At 46.8% G+C, this 22,510-nt stretch overlaps 1 pseudogene; it reads right to left on the bottom strand.

Moving 5' to 3' along the window:
- LOC146183834 (nose resistant to fluoxetine protein 6-like) overlaps positions 1-22,233 on the bottom strand; it is a 43,275-nt pseudogene extending 21,042 nt beyond the window's left edge.
- Positions 22,234-22,510: the final 277 nt, after the last annotated feature.

Here is a 22,510-nt window from a genome sequence, read left to right as displayed (position 1 = left end):
GGCTGGTCGTCGCGGTGGTGGTGTTCCAACGGATCCTTGGCGCCAAATTTCAGCCGCGCATGTAAGTGACGTTTTACATTTCGTTTTACGTGTTTTTCTCTGCTATTTAACTTGGCCTGAACATGTTTTGTTATTGCTTACGTCCGCGACGCTGCTTGTTTGTCTGTCAAACGGCCTCTGAGCACGACGTCTTGGATCCCAACCTGAGCATACCACTCCCTCAGTTCAGACTGGAGGAGCGGCGCATCCCAAAATTTTCAGATGGTCACGACCTTTTTGCGGGATGTTAATGGTGCATTTTAGTCGTCTACGACGCTCACAAGCATATCCCGCGGTTGAAAGTATGCGTCGACGAGCGCTAATGCAGTCCCGGTGATATGCATTGACGTGTTTGCATGCCGCATTATTTTTGCTCGCTGCCTACAATCGATTTTGATCTTCTGTTGTTGCTGCTTTACGGGAACGTTGCCATAAATGCGTGAGAGCATGCAGGGTGATGGGTTAAGTTTACGGTTCTTTTGCCAGCAGCCTGTATGTTCGAAGGCAGCGCGCTTGATATCCTAAAGTCACGCTTTCAGAACGCCGATTTAACCCCGCAGTTTTGAGCTGATGGCGTCGAGACCAGAGGTGGGACCGAGCCGATTCGTGTACATGTATACTGTCGCAGTGACGCAATGGGCAGAAAAGACATTTCTCACGCTTTTTTTTTTCGCTGCAGGCTCAAGTCCTTCGTCTCGTCTGCGCAAGAACGTAGACTGTCGTTTCTTCAAAGAATTTGAAACTGGTCTCTGCTATCCGTGCTGGTAAGTCCAAAGCATTGTTTCCGTACAGAAAGGGGCGTTCAAATTGACACGCGCACTTTTGTGGCACATATTGCTGATCACTGACATCTGCCTCAATGTATACTGCTTGGGATTCTCGTCGGAGAATATTTATGTCGAGTGCCATGTGTGTGTCTGCTTGCGTGTTGCCATTTTCGCTCATGCCGTGCAATATGGCGCACGCTCAGACAGTGACTTATCAATTGAGTTTCATTGTGTTTGAGGGCGTGTGCGAGTAAATGGTGTTATTTAACTTGCTGATCACTTATGTTAAGAACTGATAATAAATATTGGACTCGATCAAATCACTTAACAAGTGAAAAATCTGGGTTAGCTGGTGATCAGATGTCTTCAGCATTGAAGCAAACCATGTGTCACCCCTTCTCTGCTTTAAGACTGACTTTCTTTTTGTAATCGGTACATAAAAAGACCAGCGCAAAAAAAAATAATTACGGGGACAAAGGAACAAAAAATGACAGGACGGGCACTGAAATACGTTTTGTGTTCCTTTGTACCTATTTTCTTTTTTTTCGCTGGTCTTTTAGGGTGTAAGTATGAACCAACTGGCCCAAACAGCTATTTTGATTAAATGTGCTAATTTTCGTTAGCGAGCTAAGGAAAATTTTTATATCACTAATATTTTTCATTTGGGGATTTGCTATAGTTTCTACTCAGCTATTTCCATTCTGAACTTTTCAGCCTCCTGACCCATAGAAAGGAGGCTATGCCTGACCAATAACAACACATTCTTGCCCTTCTGTAGTTTCTGCTGTCAGACATTGTGTTATACTCATTACTACAATTCACTGGTACTGAGACATTCCCTCATTGAAGTTAATGTGTATTGTCATTGTGCTAGCAGTTTGTCATAAATCTGCTATTCTAGTTTACTTAAGCAGTTATTTCGACTATAAAGAGGTGGCAGATATTGTTACAGATATATCTGGGAACAGGAGTTGTAGCTTTTAAGCTCATTGTCAAAATATTTGAGTCATTGTTTTGGCATGTGTGGTGCCATTATTTTTTGTACTATAGTTATGTATGTACTAGTTACGAGTATCATGCTAATGTTATGAATGATACCTTTGCTGCAGCGTACCTGCCAGTAGGAGGAATAAGGTGTAGAAGTGCTGTTACTCCTGCTTCTAAAGATCAACCTGCTTTCTTCAGCGCTGGACGACTACTTACGGCAAGATTTGTGTGGTATGTATTTTTCGACATAGCTGTGGCATTGTGGTCTGTTCATTATTGCTTTATGTCTATCAAAGAGCATATTTTTCTATGCTGAGGAGCAATAGCCCTGGCATTACATTGATTTTGGAACCATTCAGTGCTATTGAGCAAGTTAGCAAGGGAGGAATTTTTTCAGTATGTAATCGATCTGAACATGTTGACTTCTTTTTATTGAGTGAGCTGTTAATGTATGCCTCTTTTCTTTTTTTCTTCAAAACCTAATATTTAAATTGTTTGCACTTGGTTCTCAGCCGTAAGGTTATGTTCTCTGATGGGTGTAATATTCAACAACTCACATGCTCTTATGTTGCTAGGTATGTCCACAATAGAATGAAACTAAAAATGAAGTACTGCAGGTGATATGTAATGGACGGTATTTTATCACTTTCAGCTTTATTGTTTCTTTGTGTTCTTTATATTGTTTTGTGCCATTTGTACTCAGCATATTTTCCTTGTGTTCCACCACTACCATTTAACATATATATATATATATATATATATATATATATATATATATGCCCCCACCCCTTATGTCATGTCTATGGGCCTATAAAGGGAGGATGAATGAAATGAAATTTGCTGTACAATTAGAACTGGATTGTGCAGCACAGTGGACATGTCTGTGGTAGAGGATAATGGTTGAATGGCTAATCAACCAAAATTGACTTAACTTTTGCATTTTAATTTTAGGGGACAGTCTTATATACCAGAAATGAGGGTCCCCAATATTATAGGTGAGCCCAGTTCTTAAATTTTTTGAAAGAGCAATGTAGTTCAGAATATTGAACAAGGAAAGGCATATTTGAAAACTATTGTCTTGCTTTCCCACATTGCATGTAAAAAATGTTGCTGCACTTGGTATTGTTGCCAGAATCATGTTAGCTTCTTCTGCATCATCAAAAACACAAAATATGTCTATATTAGCTGAATAAGAAATGTCAGCAACACCCTTTTTTAGTTATGTAATGTTGAAAAACCAACTTACAAAGCTTTTAAAGGAATATTTTTGATGCTCATTATGTTAGACCACATAGATGATTAGGAGAGTTTTAGGCCTAGGCTCACTCATTAATAGCCTTCAATTTTGCAGTTTTCATATTGCCTCTTATAAACAAAAAGAATAGATAATTAAGTCTAGTCCTGAAGCTGTACCAGGTACCCAAAGTCCACATTGCTGCACAACCCACCGGCAGAGACTGCACGGGTGTCTCTTCATAGTTTATGATTTGCAATCTGTAAAGGTAAAGAACATAATCTTCGAGAAATTTGTTGTAAACACTTTTTAATAATCATTCTTGTATAATATTGGTCAGCATTTACAATTTCATTAGTTAGGCATCTAAAGAGATAAGCAGTTGACAGTTCTGGCAAATTGCAGTTTATGAGAAGTTTTATTCCTGCTGCATGTGCTGCGAGCATTACATGAAGCAGCAATACATAGAATCTCAAGCTTTGTGGTTTGTTCAAGGATTTATAGGGGTATTGAAGTGTATTGTTTTTTGCCTCCTGAGCAAGATAATGTAGTTTTGAAGTGAAACGGCAGTCTCGAGAAGTTTTTGGCATCGGCATAAGCTGATGTGTGGTGTGAAACTAGCAATGACCTTATGTAAAAGTTGCATTTTATTGCCATGCTTTACATAATTCTGCATCTGTGACATCACTGCAGTAATGCACATGTGCAGAAGGTGCTTTGGATGTGCCTTGCTATCATTGCTCTTTTAGCATGAAATGTTCCATCTTTCAGAAGTGGTATCCTGCATTTTATAAGGCATAGCCTCTGTGGTATATTCATGCCTTTTTCCAGGAATGTAAACTGCACTAAAGGCAGAAACAATAGAATGGCCTTAGACATACCCCTGCAGGAGCAAGCTCTGCAGGAACAAGCTTCATTCGTTATATTCATGAGAAATGACAACGAATGCAAGAACAAAAGAACCTCCCCCCATCCCTCCCCCCCCCAAAAAAAAAAAAAGAAGAAGAGATTTGCAGTTGTCACTTGTGATGGATGATCAGATGACTAAAGACAGTGTAGTCTCAGGAAAACATTAACACTATAGGCAACATAAGATAATGTCATGAAGGACCAGAGACAGTGTTTTCTAGGAGGGTGAGACCATAGTGACTAGAAACAAGACCACTGGTATGGTCAGGTGTGAAAGCAAACTATAATGTTTGGGTGTTGGAGTGGAAACCAGCAAACAACAAAGGTGAAAGTGAAGGTGATAAAACAAAGTTTAACATAAAAAGCTAATGATAAAAAAAAGGAGAACTGCACATATGAACGAGTAGAGGGAGGGGTTTTTTAAATCACATCTTTTGCCTTTATCAGGCTAGCTTCTATTTTATCAATATGTTTTCATTCATATTTCTTTAAATGACCCTCTGGGTAGTCCAACATCAGTGATGCCTATGGCTTGACCCTGCTCCTAACAAGAATGTCTCATTGTATATTGTGTCTTATTGAGCATATTGTCAATTTTTTCTGAGATTGCAATGTGCTAGTTGTCTATGTGTGTGTTAGTGGCACGGGTAAAGCTCAGATTTGGAGAATTTTCATTGATCTATATATTGTGTGAGTTCACAATTCTCATTATATAAACACTTGGAAGCCTGTACTGGTGCACTATTTCCATCTGTCTTCCTTTTTACTTGCCCTTTGTGCAGTGTTATTTTTAATGTGAATTAATTACTCCATAAGCATGTTTTGGGATGCTTTCTTCGTGAGTAACCGATTACAAGTTCTCTTTTCTATGCAGGTCAGATACGTGGTACATCCCTGCCCTGACTGTGCGGAGAAGATTATCCAGTCCCTTGCTGCAACTTCGGTGTATAATGAGGTGAAATAAACACCATGGTATGTTATCTTAACCGATTGTTCTCTAAATTCTTTTTGTTCACTCTGCAACATAACTTACGGCTTGAACACAACATGACACAGCCTACCTCACCTGAAACATTGCTCACTGTCACACTCCAGACGACACAAAGATATTGCAATGTTTCAACATAATCTTTCCTTCCAGAAAATCTTGAAATGTATTGGTTAGCTTTATTCCTGCTTCCAGTGACCAAGTTTACGATGCAGACTGGTAATAGTACTCTTGTGTGGATAGCATATATATACCACAAGATGATGCTTAGATACCCTATGTAATATGGCATTACTTTAAACTGCTTGGAGGGTAACGTTATCCTTCTCCTGGTGGTATAAGCTTGCACCATAAAGGTGCAAAACTTTGCGCTCTTTGTCGTAATATAAATTTATACTCTAAAATGGTAACTTTGCACCTGTACATAGAGGATAAGTTTACGTTGTCAAGGTGCAAACTTGCACCTTTGATGCAAGGGTATGCTTATGCCATCGACAGACTAAAACATAGGCCTTTATGAAAGGTGCAACGTTATGCCTAGGTAGAATACAGTTACACTGCTTGTGAAGGTGCAAGTTTATGCTACCAGAAGCGTAATGTTACACTACATGCAATGGTATAAATAATTAGTCTTCCAAGACACAGCGTAACCTTACCCCAAAAAGGTGTTAGCTCAGCAACAAGCAGTTTACCCCCCAAAAAGACTAAGATCACACCTTTTTTTTTTAGAGTGTACTACGCAGGTAGTAATCAAGCAACCCTTCTAGTTTCGTGACAAACTGTCCCCATGTTTCGCTGCCTTTCCGATGAGCATAAAACCTGCGCTTATATTCCTCAGGTGTGAGCTTTAACTCACCCAGAATATAATCACGCACTTCCTCGTAGGACTGCCTTCCGCTTACTGCCCTATTTGCTATCAGCATGCGGCTTTTCTCGTTTAAGAATGGGACAATTATCGAGCCGCGTACCTCCTCGGGAATCTCGCAACGTTGAAGCATACTTTCCGCGCTTCGGAACCATGCGTGAGCCAACTTGTCTCTCTCTGGCATTGGTGCGAGTATAGCGCGTAAATCTTCTTCATATCGACCCAATCCAGATCGAGCGCCTCGCCCGCCTTGATCCTTTAATCTCTCTAACTCCGCCTGGAGTCTCAAAGCTTCAATGTCCAGCTCTTTTTCTCGCCGTCTGACAGCTGCCTCGTTTCCTCCTGACGTTAGACCTCTGTAAAGATCCGCGGTTACCGACGCACTACTAGAACTTTGATCATGATCGCCAGTAATGGTACTGCTCAAGGTCTGCCTCCGCTCATCGGAAGCTGCTGCGCCGGAGCTCTGCCCCACGCCATCAGAGCTCTCCGTAGACTTTTGGCTCTCTGACCGAGTTACGAGGATGGTGAACCCGGAGAAAACAGGACAAGAACCTACCTGCATACAGCTAGTGTCAGTCCGTCGCAATGGGTTGCCATGCGGTCACTGCTTTCGATGCGTCGAACGCCTGGACACCATCAGCACGTAAGGCTCAGCATCGGTCGTCGCCACTCGAAAAGTCAGTCTTGGTGCCCTTTTCTGCTATGCCGGATCCGCGCAGCCTCACCGGAGTCGCTCCCCGTAGCTGCCTCTCTAGACCGGTAGCGTTGATTCACGGGGCACCCCGACTTCAAACTTCTTGATCAGCCTTGGCTCACCGAGGTAGTGTGCCACTCTCCGTGTACATCAGTCCGAGGCGTCGTCGATCTCTCGCCACTCCGCAGGAAGTCGCTGGACCGATCCTGTCTCGACTGCGCCAGTTAACCTTTTCGGAAGGAAGGCGTTGGGAATCTATGGGCGTCCCTACACAGCAGGTGTTTCTTGCTGTTTCTTCTGCCTTCGCTCGTACCGAGTGGTGTTGGTGACCACCGCTGCGTCCGTGGCTCAGCGACACATTGCGGTGCTGAGATAAGGACTTCCCTTCTCGACTGTACACATTTATTTGCACTTTTTACATCAACGTATATACAATAATGTCGTCCGAAGCGACATCAAAACATAGAGGGCTAACTGCAACTGGTGAACGATCAGAGTTCAGAGGCTAGCAGAATCAGGCCTTGGCCTTCTGCGACACTTTAGGCCGGAGTCCATTGAAACCTCCGCCAGCCTAGCCTCCCTCCTCGAACAACCCGTCTACCCTCGACTCTCGTCTGAGCCCAACTCTCCTCCGAGCCCCACTGTCCAACGCTCGCTTCTTTAGCGTAACCCAAAATTCAAGTTTAGTCCGTTGACCAATCAACGACGAGTCACTTTGTGGCCAATAACATGCAGTGCTTCAAAATGGACTGGCCGATCATTGTGCCACATATACCCCTCTCCTACGCCATGTCATATAAAACAAACACAACGAACGCACTCAGCGGCGAGTGGTTGCGCACGCTAACACATACATCTGCGATTTACTCCCTCTCCAAAATCCTCCCACGCAAGCGGCGCCAAGCAGTCGCAAAGAAAAACGGCATAGACGGTTACACTTCCGATAATACACACATAAAAAAACACACGCGCAACCTCAGGCCCAAACATTCCGATCCCTGCCCTTGGTCGGTTGCGCGTGGACGGCGGATTCAAAGGGACGTGCAGGCGTCTTCCCGTGAAGACATGTCAACAGCGCGTTCTCCCCAGGCCCGTGTTACGCCGCGTTTCGGGATGTATGGCCTCTGCGCCCTCTCCACTCGAACTGGGAGACATAGCAATTAGCGCCGAACCCACAACCACGCTGCGCCTTCCACTTGCACTGCTCTGCCTCCCTCGCGGCACGGGACGGACAAAGCCGGCAGCGTCGCCCGCTGCCATGTGTTCTGGGCTCACTTCCGAGAAGCGGTCACCTGCGCGACCATCATAAATCAGCCCGTGTCAAGCTGCCTCTTGACCTTGGTCGCCCCTTCGAAATCTCACTTTCGGGAAGCCCGCAAACTTAACTGTCACCTGTGCAGTTCCAGAAACGGTTATCAAAACAAAGGTACATCGGCTCGTGTTCTCTCCAATCGGACAACGGTTGACGGATCAAAAAGCTGAGTGCAAAGACGAAGGAAAGAAAGGCCAGAAAGTGAGAAAGATAATACAGAAATGAATGTAAGATGTGGAATAAATGTGAATGAACTTAAAAGCATCGCAGCAAAAGCCCGAATCAATCAACAAGCCAACAGCCAACAAGAAACACTGCAAAAAAGTTTTAAACATAAAACGGGCAGCCAACGGTTAACAGAGTGAAACAACAAAAAACTAATAATAAAACAGCGCGGGTGCTGTGTTCCGCCAGTATTTTTTTTTTCTGTTTGACTCTTGTACTTGTTTTACGAAGCTCCTGTGCTTTGCCCTTGTTTTTTTTTTTTTGTTGTTGTTGTTGTTTTACCGAATTAACTGTTGGCTGTCAATTGTTTCTTGTTTCTTTCATTTTTCGCCATGTTCCTTGTTGGCTGTTGGTTAGTTCATGGACTCGCCATTTTGTTACGATGGTTTTAGGTTCATTTGCACTTCACCGACGTCTTCCACGTCTTTTAAACAATTTTATTAAGTGTTTTTTACACTCTGGCCTTTCTTTCCATCGAAAAGCGACCGCCTGCGCTTTTCGATGTAGGTGAAAAGCGAAGCGCCCATGTGCTGTGCCATGTCAGCGCGCATTAAAGAACCCCAGGCGGTCGAAATTTCCGGAGTCCTCCACTAGAGCGTCTCTCATAGCTTCAGTCGCTTTGAGACGTTAAACCCCACAAACCAACCAACCTTTCCGTTTTCTCAGCGCACAGCTTTTTCAGCTGTCATCGCTTATCCGGGTGTTGTTAACACCAAACGGCGTAAACCCCTCTTTTTAGAATAATTTTTTGAACTGCACAAGTGACGATTTCATGTTTTGGTTTTGATGGGTTATCTCCTCTGATTTCACGGGCACTTTGCTTCATCATCACACCACGTGGCGCAGTGCGTTTGTGTTATTCATCGTGCTTGATTTTCGGGAAATAAACAGTTTATAAGCACCCGCCCTGTGTTTGCGTGAATTCTCTCGCCCTCGTTATTTTTTTTTTTCGCTGTTCTTTCATCACATAACGTACATGAAGGATGAAAAAAAGATAAAGTTACTGCTTCTCCACTCGATATGATTCCTGTTTTAGAGGGAGGCTGGCCTTAATGATGTAGTGAATTAAAACGATGGAGCAACAATATCGCCGTTTTTTATCCCACCCGTGACTTTAACTTTGACTTTGTAGCCATACCTCTTCTGTGTAAAACGAAACTGAAGCAGATGAGAAAAGGAATTCGATTGTAAATCATTGAAGGTGGTAGGTGAATAGCAGCTGGCGATCCGTGCATAGTACTATCTCATGCAACACTACACAAAATAAGGAATTCAACTCAAAAGCAGGTGCCTATACTGTTGTCAAAGGAAAACCAAACTATATATCCTGTTTCTTTCGACGGAATAAAAGTCAGTAATGAAAAATAAGCTCCTTTTATGCTCAGAACAGGACTACTCAAGCCGTCATTCTCCTGTCATGCTATTTACGTCTGGCACATAATATAGTAGCTTCTGTCTCGTTCTTGTCGGACATTTCGACATGATTTCTCATAGAACGTGACCTCAGTGTATTGACTACTTACTTATTTCATAAAAGTGAGGGTTGACTATTTCCTTTGCGGCAAACTCCCTGTGGACCAGCATGAGGAACATGGAGTCCGCTAGTGTTCCCAACACGACTAAGATGAGCAGTACGCCCACGATGATCCTGTAAGAGAAGATAATGGCATGCATCAATGAAAGTGGCGGCCTTTCTTGGCTAAACTGCCTAAAGCAGCCCAATTAGACAGCGCCAAAAACAAAGCGTTATCATTTTTTTTTTTCAGACAGGACGGAAAATGTAAAACAGCTTTACAAAAAAGGACTGTGTGTAACCGTACAAATCGTGAACTAGCGTAAATTCAGAGGAATGTCGGGCAACGAAGGTTTTTGTCATGCAGAGGCCTTCAACAACCTGCACGAGCGCATGAAATCTTCGATGCGATGAATACTGCCTTCTTTCCGGGCCTGTCATAATATGAAGCCATTACCGTGACCGTCTTCTGATGCCTGTGGACACGAGGCAGAGTTGGTCACGATGTTAGGAACGGCGACAGCAAGTCAAGCAGGAAAGCACCCGCCTAGGAGCACGTATGCAGGAGCCCGGGGCCATCATGCTGCAAGATATATAGAGGACGGTGACGGCAAGACTCAACTAGAGTCAGCAACACAGAAGGTCTGCGAGGAACGCGGTGTTGTTTGGCCGGTCGTCACCAGTCACCAGCGGTCAACGAGCGGCCGCGTGGGCATTCCCCCTTCTGGGTAGCCGTATGGAGGGAAAAGGGTCCGGCAACGCTTTTCACGTGTTTTCGCGATGGAGCGCGCGGGCTCCTTTCACGCAGGTGTGTGCCCAGAACAACAGCCATCGACAGACACTGGGCGCTTCTTGTGCCGCCATCTTTACCGCCACAACGGCTTCCTCCTTGCAGTCAAGTCTGAACCCTTTCGGAGGAGATGTCACCAGGAGTAATGGTACCGACACACTGGCGGGAGAACGCGCGCGGCGTGTCGCCAGTGGCAGGACGCCTGCGCGGCAGAGAGGCCACATCGGTTTCGCGCGGCGGTCGCCGCGGAGGACGTGTGACAGCGCTGAGCTCTCCTTGTGTCAGACTGCGCGAGCAGAGCCGCGACTCTTTTTCGTCCAGCAGCCCGCATTCCAGTTTCTCGCTGTCCCTCGTCATCTACCGCGATGATCGGGTTTGCTCCGCAGCACACCGCTCGAGCATTCTAAACAAGTTTACTGTCCTGTTCACATCTTCCCCGACGTGAATGTTCAGCGGGCGCTGAAGTATGAAAACAACTCGCCTGCGAGATCGGATTCTTTGCCGACGATCGCTGATCAGTTGATTTTCGCGTAAAAAGGGCAGTCTCAAGAAAGTGTTCCATTATATTCTCCCACTGAGGCTCAGTTTTCAACGCGGAGGCACAAAATAAGAATGCTCGCTTCGTCGTCGATTGCACCGGGCGCTTGATCGTGGTTATAATCGTGGTCTCGCCGCCTTAGCCGCGGGAAGTTAACTTGTAGTAGCTTGTTAACTTGTAAGGAAGTAAGCCCTTGTAGTAGCCACTAGATAGCGACACTGACCCGCACGTCGCTGAACCGGACGTCTCTCATTGGCTCGTGATGGACAGTAAAATATACGTACGCAAAAGGACGAGACATTGGCTCATCCGATTCGCGGCACGCGGCAAGCCGCCGAAAATGGATCCTCGACCCATTCGTCGCGCGGCAGATCTACCCGCCCCCGCGGCAGGTTTTGCGGCAAGCTGCTTGCCGCCGGCGGCATGCCGCGCGCGTCTTCCCGCTAGTGTGTCCCTACCTTAAGAGTTTGTAGAAGTGAGTCATTGTGCAGTGATCAAGACACTCTCTCGACTAAGGCCCGCTCTTAACCTAGGGAATTTAGGGAAGACAAACTCTATAAAACTCCCGAATGGGTACGGGCATCATGTCTCTTGCTCTAGTTCTTGGTTCTTGATTGATTCATCAAAGATGTAGATAAACTCAGCCTTCTTCATCATTAAACTCCGTACTGCCTTCACTTGTCAGCATCTCTCACCTGGGTGGAACGGGCGTCGCCATATTTAGGGAATGATCCAGCGCGCACCCGAACCCAAAATCTAACAACGTCGGTATATTAGTAGAAACATGGTGCTACGTAAACGGCCTGTTTCCAAAGTAATGGGAACACACAAAGCATTGTGATCCCTACGGGCTTTAACAGGAATAGCATGGCCAGAATTGCTTTTATAGCTGCTCTTGGAGCAGGCAGATATGCCTTCTGAAGCACGCTATGGGACAGAAAATGTGCGTTCAGGAGTATTCTTATGGAGAAGGAATATAATCGTTTTGTTGAAGCAATATTAGTATGTAGCAACCTTAGACTGCGGCCATGCAATGTAAATCTTCATTAAAATCATTAAGTCATCCGAATTTTGTCCGAGCAATGCAGGGTAAGCGGTACCTAATTAGAAACAGTCTCATTCACAGAACGCATTTCGAGCTGCACACAGTTTCAGCGCGCTGGACGAAGCACACGGATGAAAGTGAGAGAAATATGTGTAGACATTAGAACGCGTGAACACATCCGCAAATAACAATAACGGACCCGTGTCGCGCCAATCAATTAACGTTCGAAACGCGCGATTGACCGAATCGCGCACCTGACTGCAGCCGCGGGGCGACGATGAAATTAACTGAAACAATGCCCCTGAGCTTCACATGACATCTGGGGACTCCGACCGTGATCGTGCCCGCCATACCACGCGTGAAGTGCACGTGCACCACTGTTCTATTAAATTCCGATTTGGGGGACTTAGTTCTTCAATTGCTGGCTGCGCGGGTCGCACCTCGACGGGATGCCCCGCACAAATTTACCGGTGCGAGCGCGACCACGCCCGTATTAACGAGCGACCAACGCCATAGAAATACGTGGACCTGCAGGACGACGCTTCAACAGTCGGAATCAACGCGGTTCGAATAAATTCGATGTTGCAAAACTTGTGAACGATTAAAGCGGTCACCCCGAAGCGATCACAGAAGAGCACGGATGCTTTGTCTGTTCCACTGTGTTGCCATGCAGGACATGTTGTGCAGGTGCCGCGTCTCTCTTAGTACAGTGATCGAAAATGATCGTAGCACTGGCACCCGCTTGCCTTCGTCGCCGCTACATGTTGATTGCGCTCTGGCCCCGCACTATGACGTGCCTGCGCACACCGCATGTCTCACTCACTTGCTGCTGCCGGCTCTCATTGCCGTCAAGGCATCGCGTTCTTCCCTAATTAGTACTACCGCACGCGTCGATTCCACGAAAGGTGAGTAACTAATATGAGCCTTGTGAAAAGCTGCAACCAATGAACGCCGCTTGCAATCCACGATCGCTGGCCGCGAGTCCGGACACAAAAAATTCCGCAATTCACGAATATTCACTCTGATCGAATACATATACGTAGAATACGTGCGGTCCGAGCGGAATAGCAATCGCCATCACAAACTGCTTCGTATGTTCGGCCGACCCTGGAAACCCCAGCAAGTGGTGCAAAAAATTAAAAAGTGCGGTATTTTTGGCGCAAGCTCGCGCGATTTCGGCGAATTTAATGCTTTTCGTGCAGCATGGCGCAGAATACTGCATTGTATCAAAATGCCGCTTTGGCGCAACTGTCCAACATCTGGGTAACCACGAAAAATATAGTGTGATTGGTTTTAAGTGTTATCCATGAATTTTAGCTAAGATCGAACCTAACAATCAGATGCGCAATTGAATGCCTGCAGCTGTGAAGTAATACATGATAGTAATATATCATAGATAACGGGGAAAACAACATGAAGGCAGTAGAAAAAACAGTTGCGAGAGCACTGTAGAATCTGCACTGGAGAATGGCGCTAGCCCGACCGTTGCTGCTTCACACGGTACCAGGTTCGATTCCAGGTGCCGCAGCGCAAACTCCGGTTTCCAATGGGTGCAAGATTTCCCCCGTCCTGGTGCTGGGCTCTTCTGGGGTGAAATGCTTGCAAAAGAGGACGTGGACGAATAATCTTGGTTGAAAAAACCGAAGCGGTGACAATGGGCAGAGCATCCGCCTCGCATTCGGGACGTACGAAGTTATATTCCCGATACCGCCGGGCACCAACCGGTTTTCAATGGCTACAAGCTTTCCCCCGGCCTAGTGCTCGGCTCTTTAGGATGAAAGGCTGGGCAAAGAGGCTATGGACCAAAAACGTTGCGCCGATGGGCCAGTAATTCGCACCGCCATCGGACAACCGCAAGTCCGCCTCGCGCGGCAGAAGCCCATTTTGGGGCCCCTTTTACATCAGGATGGGACGGAATTTCATACTCCTGATTTCGTGAGAATGAAAGCAAGATATCCTTTCTGCGTTTTTCAGTAAATATTAACGATACGGTAGGGTGAAATGATTTTTCCTTCCTGATCTTTATTTTCAAAATGAGCGCGCCAATGAAATAAAATACAGGATTAAAGTCGGGAATATAAACCGAAGAACAAACTGAGGAACAGCACTTTTACATTTATTTAGCACGAAGCATCAAGAACACACTACCACGTCACTCAAACCACACTTGAAAGCAGAGGGCATCGTTGGCGACAAACCCTGCCTTTACAACGTTGACCCAAGCATAATCTTGAGTGAACACGGCGGGATTTTCAGTTCCGGCGACTGGCTTCGTAAATGCATCTTCTGGCACTGCCCGTAGTGGATATAACTCTGCTTTCATGAACCTTGGTTTCCTCTGGGGATGAAGGACTTCAAAAAAAACGGTCTTGCGGAATGGCCAATGACAAAAGTTGTCGTACTCTCCCAAGCAGAAAGACAGGCCCAAAGAGACCATGGTCACACCAAAAAATTTGCGGAATCGGCACACCGCGTGGAATGTGTACAGGGACAGGACCTCGCGCATTTTACTCTTCAGCGTCACTACGGGATCAGTCTCGAGTGCGCTGGTCACCGCCCCGATGCCGGAAAAGGTGAAGATAACCTTGCGAGCCTCGCACACATCAAATTTCACCTGTGGTTCAACCTTCATCCTTGCCTCTCGACTCGCACCGGGGTCTGAAGCACCGCCACCGTCAACCGCACCGAGATCTTCCTCGCTTGTACGCACAAAGCTCGAGTCGCCCGCCCCGTCTGGCTGGGCTGCAATACTTGCCTTCTGAACGTACAAATTTTGAGAGCTGCCGACCGCCACACTGTGTTGCGAAGCATTCTTGTTGAGCTGGCCACTCGGAGCATCGAGCTGGACGGACCTTTCTTCACAACGACCACCTTCCTTTTCCCTCTCGGGTTCGTTCCAAATTTGCTGCTGTGTCACAGACGAGTGCTCGTGCGAATGTTTAGAAACTCCAACAGTGTCGTCGATGAAGTGTCTGCCATCTTCGTCTGACTTTAATTGTCCCGGTACGGAAGCACGTGAGGGTCCACCCTCTAAACTTCTGAGAGCGTCCGACGAAGAGGTGAGCACGTCGAAGTTTGCCGCCTTTCTCTCGTTTTGCCTCAACGTCAACGCAGTATTTGCGAGAGCCGGACTTAGTGCTGCTGACGTAAGCTTAGCGTTGCATCTAGGCCCCAAAGACGAAGTCGTGGCTCGAGCCGGAGGCTTCTTTTTTTGACTGACTTGTCTCGCTTCTTCAGACTTTGTTCCGCTTGCAGGTGGCCAGCTCCAGTTCGTCCCGGATGCTCCGTCTCCGCTGCGCTCAGGAGAATTCGGCGCTGAGCACAACACTCGAAATTCACCTTCCTGTCGCTCATCGTGGTGTACCTGCCTCAAAAGAGGAGGCCTTTGAAGACCGGGTGTGACGACGTCGGCACTAGGATGTCGCGGGCAGTGTGGTTTCTTCGGAGCTGTTTGGTCCATTGCACTTAAATCTGTGGCAACGTTTATTACCTCGGCTGACACTTCAAACGAACATGGCGACCTTTCTATCGCGACTGGCACGTCATCTTCTTTATCAATTCCGTCTTTGCCCGAATCTCCTGAAATGCAGCCTGCCTCGCGCGGGAGAAGCCCTTTATGTCACCACTTTTTTTTTTTACAGCTGCTGCTGACTGCTGCTAAAGCTGAAGTTCAAAGTAATTACCAATACGAATATAAACCACATTTGCAGGCTGTTAGGTTGTACGAAACTGGGTTTGGCCCACCAGGGGGAGCCGCGTAGTTTACGCAGCTTTTTCTAAGCGCACACCCCTAGGTAAGCTGAGCGCGAGGCCGCAGGACACTTGTACCGATTTTTACCTGTGGGTGTGCGGCGGGGGGTGGCTGTCTAACTAACCACCTACCGCAACCGACACGGGTGCTCGAACTACTAGGCCACGGCTGCACTGCTGCGCCCCTTCAGCTTTGAGCCCTTGTATCGAAAGAGGATCGCGGTCGTTGCAGTGCTGGTGAAAGTATAGTTTACAGTTTGTGGTTTATGGGGTTTAGTTTCCCAAAGCGACACGGGCTATCAGAGGCGCCTTAGTGGAGGGCTCCGGAAATTTCCACCACAGGGGGTTCTTTAACTGATGTAACATAGCACAGCACACGGGCGCCTAGCTTTTCGCCTCCATCGCAAAGCGCCCGCCAAGGCCGCGATTCAATCCCGCATTATTGGGTACAGTGGTTGCGAGCCCTAACCGCTGCGCTACCCGCGCGGGGCTTCAAGTGTGGGATTTTACGGTGCACCATCGCTCCTGTCGCGTGGCGCTCCTTTGCGCGCGTTCGTTGCAGTGCTCCTGCAAGTGTGAGATTGGCGATATGGCCTCGCTGACCATCGCGCCCCCTACGTTGCCATGGAGACGACAGGAACGGTAGACAAGAGAGACCACACCTAGCGGCATCTCTCGGGCAGATCTCGCGCACGTGAGATTTTTCACTATGAGCCAAAGGAGGCTTTCGCCTTAATAAGTAGTGCATTAATTACGACGCCGCTAATAAGGTAGCAGACTGTTCATGCGTGCCGAGCGTCTCCTTCGTAACGCACTGCACTAATTCAATGTCCATCTTCACGTCCGGCGCTTTCATTTCCAGTTTAGAGACGTAAAACAGCACTGCAAGGGAGAGAAACACACATTGCACGCATCAGCACCATTTGTTGCAAATGAGCTCCTTGTTTGATCATGGAATTAAGAAAAAGTATTTGAACTGAGTAATGGTGAAAGCCAGAACAGCAGTGCATTTAGAGCCTCAAAATGTAAAAGAATGGAGGGTATTGGCTTCGTGAAGGCACTGTCATACATTTCCAGCCTCCTAGCGACAGTCTAGCTTTGTTAGATTTAAAATAAGCAGGAGAACGTAAAATCCCGTGCCGGTCCTTCGCCCACTACACCTCGAACTGTTTTGCGCGTGAACGCAGTAGACAAAATGCTCGCTCAAATGCTTCCTGCACACGTGATAATGAACAGTCACTTCTTTGTCCATTACTAGCTTGGTTAACTGAGCTTATCTCAGCTAACTTTAGGACAAAAATGGGAGCTTACGCTAGGTTTCGTAGCGTACGTCCAGTATTGATGAGAAGTTACGGAACGTGGTAACAGCTTAAAGTGCAACTCTAGCGACGGCGCAAGATCAGTATGTACGATGCTGACATTCGCTAACAAGCAAAATTAAAGTAATAAAATATTTACGGAACATTTAAGCTCCCCATTTAAGGGTACAACGAGATGTCGTTAATGGCAACCACCGAAAATAGAGATAAAGCCAGCCAAACCTTGCGAATGTGCCTGCGTGGCTTTGGGAGTAGCGTCGCTAACTAGGCATTCAAGATCCCTCGAAGTTAGATCCTTACCCACCCTCCCATCTGAAGTGAGTAGCCCGAGTTGGCAGCTCTTAAGAGCATGTAGCATCGTTACACAGAACAACCGATTCACTGCTCGGCCATGTGAATTGCCAACTACCATCTCCCGGACCATGCCCGTGATATTTAGCTCACAAATCCGATGCCGGATTTTTTTCGAGAACGGGGCATTTAAACGCTATATCGTTAAAAATAAGTCTTCCAATTTTTTAAACGCGCAACTCCACTGGAGCGCCTACTCAGCAGCTGTAAGAGGAGCCACGTGATCCCACTTACTCTCATAGACGCTGCAGTCGAGCGTCAAACTATGAGTCATCGAGACGAGGCTAGTTAGAGCTTATGAATTTTAAAAAGGACCGGGTCCCCATCCAACACGGTGATCTTTATATGCGGCCACTGTCACCGAGAACAAAAAGCGCCGGCCGCCGCATACAGTTCTCGCCCTCAACGTCCGCGCTTCTTTTCAATTTAATACGCATACCAGAGGAGCCACAAAACGGAGAAAGCACACAATGCTGAGTCGCTTTGTTGAACAACGACGCAAAATAGCGCGAACGTCGCAAGGGCACAGGAATTGATGCCGAGACACAGCGCAGTGTCTCGCCTTCTGTGTCCTTGTTAAGTTTGCGTACTTCTGCGTCGTTATGAACAGTCAACCATTTCGTGATACGTTATTCATTGCTGAAGATACATACGTACAGTTTGGTCGTAAATTACAGCAACACAACTGCATTCCCTTTTGTTACGTTTTACCCTCCTACACAGCTCAGAGTGGGTCGTCTTTCGTTTCCTTAAACACAGTCATTTTCTTAGGAAACAGTCTTTAGGAGAACGTGGTAAAATCCACGTGCTACACTGGCGATACCAGCCATTTGGTACCCCATGGTTACACGGGAACACACGCTCTCCTTGTGGAATTCTGGCCAGTTTGCGAACTGCTGCATAAAATCCCTGGACCCTGACCTGAAGCTCCGGCTTCCATCTGGCCTACCCCGACGCGAAGAAACTTTGCTGTGCCGCCTGTGGGTTGGTGTAGCATTCCCAAACTCGTTTTCTTTTATGATAGGCGGCTGCGACGAGTCTATAGGCCACATTCTTTGTGAGTGTACCCCATATACAGTGAGGAAAGGCAGTGTATATGCCATGCTATGGAGCATCTAGAAGGTCGCCCATTGACTGAAATTAAGATTTTAGGTCCCTGGACACGGCGATCGTCACGTTTAAGACCTCCCATGCCCTGCTCAGCTTTATGAAAAGCACAGGCGTAACCGAAACACTATGATTTGCTGTTATGTTACGTGATATGACTGTGACGTGACGTGATGTGACATGTCTTTGACGTGACTGTACTAACTTTACCCATCCCTCTCTCACAACTTTTATATCCACTCACCCCGTTGCCCCAGTGCAGGGTAGCAAACCGGTTTCTTTTACGGGTTAACCTCCCTGCCTTTCCTCCTCGTCTTCCTCCGACTCTTGTTGAACACGAGCCGAATGCCGGCCACGGTGGTAGCGCTTCAATGGAAGCAAAAGCCTAAGGACGTCTGTGTCATGTACGTTGTCATCATCATCATCCTGACTATACCCACTGCAGGGCGAAGGCATCTCCCATATTTCTCCAATTAACCCAGGTTCTGTGACAGCTGCATCCACTTGACCCCTGCGAACTTCTTAACTTCGTCCGCCCACCTTACTTTCTGCCGCCCCCTGCTACGCTTTCCTTCCCTTGGAATCCAGATTGTTACCCTAAGCGACCATCGGTTATCCTCTCTTCGCACTACATGTCTTAACCATGCCCATTTCTTTTCGATTTCCACTAGAATGTCAGTAACTTTTGTTATTTCTATGAGCCCCCGCTCTGCACGCTTTCTGTCTCTTAATGTTACCCCTACCATTTTTCGCCTCCCATGATTAGTCCTATGTACTATATCAGAACACGAGGAAGAACCCCACGCAACACTGCGGTGCCCCTTTCGGACTTTACTGTCTCCCTCCCCACCTCCTACCTTCACCCATGGCGTGGTCGGGGTGTCCGCAGGGAGTGACAGGTAACATGCCTCTCCTTTCCCCATGTATTTTCGTTACACACAATACAACCAATATTCTGAATGGCTCTTGAGAGTGGAGGACATCCTTGCTCAGACACTTGCTCAAGTTGGTTGGCGCTCCCACTGAAAGTAGAAGTTTCACTGCGTTGCTAATTTTATTTCTCAAGAGCCTTAAGTAAAAAAAAGGAAGGAGGACACAAACTTGCTGAGCCTACATACCTGTAAACAGTTTAAGGCTGTCCTACAGTTTTAGACGTCTCTCTTCTTTCTTTTTTTCTTTTTGTCAGCAATTTTCAACAACAAGCATTCTGCAGATGATTTAGCCTTCCTTCTGAAACAGTTCGGTCATGTGTAGACTTCCCATGCTGCCACGCACAGGAGAGCACGAACACCGGCCGCATGTGCGCGCTTCCGTTCATCTTTCGCGTTAAAGAACCCCAGGTGGTCGAAATTTCCGGAGTCCTCCACTACGGCGTCTCTCATAGCCTGAGTCGCTTTGGGACGTTAAACCTCACAAACCAAACCATGTTTCGCTACCTACCGGTATACAGCGGCGCCCACTCACCTCCAGCTCCAATAGCCCGGAACAGACATGCCAGAAATTGAATTACAGTAAAGCAATTACTCTAATTTATTTATTTGCCAGTAATTAAATTTAATTAATTACTTTCACGGTTTGGTAATTTAGGAATGTAATGAATTACTTTGGTAGTAATTTCGCAACAAAGGTTATTAATTCTTTTCGAAATTACTTTTACTAAAGGGCGCCATTATAGACAGTGCCGCGAAAGCAAGAATGACGTGCGGCAAGCCGAAGCCGAGCGTAACCAATCGGCAAAAGGAGACGGAATTGAGCAGAACAGTGCGTCTGAAACCTCGTGTGTAGCATGGTCACGGCTGTCCCATGAGAACTATTCCCCAAGCAGCAGGACACAAGGCGTCAATGGAATGCAGAAGGGAGAGATGGTGCAAAAAAGGCTGGTTAAAAACTAGTTTGGAGCGCAGCGCAGTTGCACTGCTTGTTGCGTCGGCTAGGGCGTAGTGGTGCCTGGTTACACTCGTCACCAGGGCGAGGGAGGATTAGGGCTTGGGGAAATAGGCGGAAGGGTCCATGGCGCGAGCCACCATGGTTTGAACATTACTGAACAGTGAACACAAGGTGCTGAAGTCGATTCTTGGAACTGCGGAAGCAATAAATAACCTAGCTTCTTCGGGCTCTTCAGATAGTGGAGACAGCTCCGGGCCAGCAAGACGCTTGGTTCTCCGGCTATTTCACGATTATTCGACCATGCTTCTGCTTTTGTTGTAGTTGTCTTTTTTCTTTTTTGCTGTTGTCTTGTTTTTGTAATGGAGAGTGCTGTAGGAAAGAGGGAAGGAAAAGCTCTCTGGGACAGAATTTAGCGGGAAGAAGAAATAATGTGGGTGCTTCACGCCTGGAGAACAAGTTTTTCTTTTGTTTACTAGCTTTACTTAGTGTTTGCCTGGATGGCGAGTAGAAAGTAATTTAAAAGTAACTGCATTACTCAGTAGAAGTAACCGTAACGTAATTTCATTACTTTTTGGGAGCAGTAATGCATAATGTAATTTATTACTTTTTTGCAAATTTCAGTACAGTAATTAGTAATGTAATTTATTTATTTTCAAAAGTAAATTTCCCATGTATGGCCCGGAGGGCCCTTTCGGTGCACGCCGACGGGAGGCAGAGTCCCAAGAAGCCGGGGAACTCGTCCATCAGCTCGGAAACGTCCTTGAGATCATTTTTCTGCGAGAAGAGGGCATTGCAGAGTATTGCTCAGTAACGAGAGGGTAAAAAAAAACGAAAGGAAGGCAGGTTACTTCGCCCGGAAAGGCAAGGAAGGTATGAACGATCGAGTGAAACGTAGAGAGAAATTGACGTCGTGTTGCAGGGCAGCAGGTTAATTTCGATCACCTGCAGGGTTTTTCAAGATAGCGCGCCGACCGAGAGCGCACAGCACACGGGCTTCTTTTGCATTTCGTGTCCATCGAAATGCGGCCGTTGCGTCCGGGGCTCGGTCTCGTGGCCTCGCGCTCCGCAGCCCAACGCCCTTAAAAGAGCCCCAGGGGGTAAAAATTAAGCCGCAGCCCTCCACCAAAGCGTCGCTTTTTCTCCTCCTTCTCTCTATCCTTCGCCTCATGGCGCGTTTTCGGCGGGCACCGAGAGTGGGAACGTTATAGCGCCTTTCTTTCATCGCAAGTAATCTTTACACACCGTGACGAGTGTGCGCTGTGGTACAATTTTTAAAAATGTGCGTAGTGTGCTGCAGGAAGATCTTGGCATAATGCGAGATCGAGAAGCCAGTATATAAGTGCCAGTCCCCAACAAGAGAAAAATAAAAGACAGTAAACTTGATCTAAACGCCGCGTTCATGCGGCCTACGTGAAAAGGTAGATCAGATTAGCCCCTGAAAAAAGGAGGACACAAAGGCGCGCAAATATTTTCCTTGATACGTTACAGGACGAACTTGTACCATAGGCTTGGACATAAATACCAGAATCTTTAGAGCTCCAGCTTGTAGTGAGTTGCACTTCTCGAGAGGGGAAAAACGTGTTAGCACGCTTTGTTTCGTTCTGTCTAGTCTGGGTTTCGTAGAACCGTTGTTCGTAGGCTATTATGCACCTTATCCGAATAAAAATAAAATACGCTACAGACTAATGTACGATGTCAAGCTAGACGAGCCGATTCGGCAGCTTGCAGTGAAGTAACGGCGGAAAAAGACGCAATAGGAACGCGAAAGAGACTACAAGAACATTGACAATCAAATGTTCGTTTTATTGCAGGAATAACCCGGAAACACGTGCGCGAGCGCTCATAATACACGCACACGCACGCACGCACACACACGCACGCACGGAGGAAACCGCCGTCACCACATGCATGTTCTACAACTTTGATCTTTTTGTGTGTGTTTGTTTTTGTATATTGTGTACACCTATTTTACCTGCGGCAACAAGATCAGCAGCTGATAGTCAGCAACCACGTTCAATGGTCTGCTTAGCGCCGCGTTTTCTTTTTGCGCGTCTACTTCGCTATTATGAAACGGAAAGGCTTCCGCGCAAGGGGTTCAATTGTTATTGTATATGCAGAAAAACACGGGCCCAGACGCCGTTTTCGCGCCTGTAGCTATGTAGGCACATTCTCGGCAACGTTGCGAGT

The sequence above is a fragment of the Amblyomma maculatum genome, chromosome 7, assembly GCF_055883805.1.
Source record: "Amblyomma maculatum isolate TAMU_Amacu chromosome 7, ASM5588380v1, whole genome shotgun sequence".
Lineage (NCBI taxonomy): Eukaryota > Metazoa > Arthropoda > Arachnida > Ixodida > Ixodidae > Amblyomma > Amblyomma maculatum.
The sequence above is the reverse complement of the archived record's forward strand: the minus strand, read 5'-3'. Positions and strand labels throughout refer to the sequence as shown.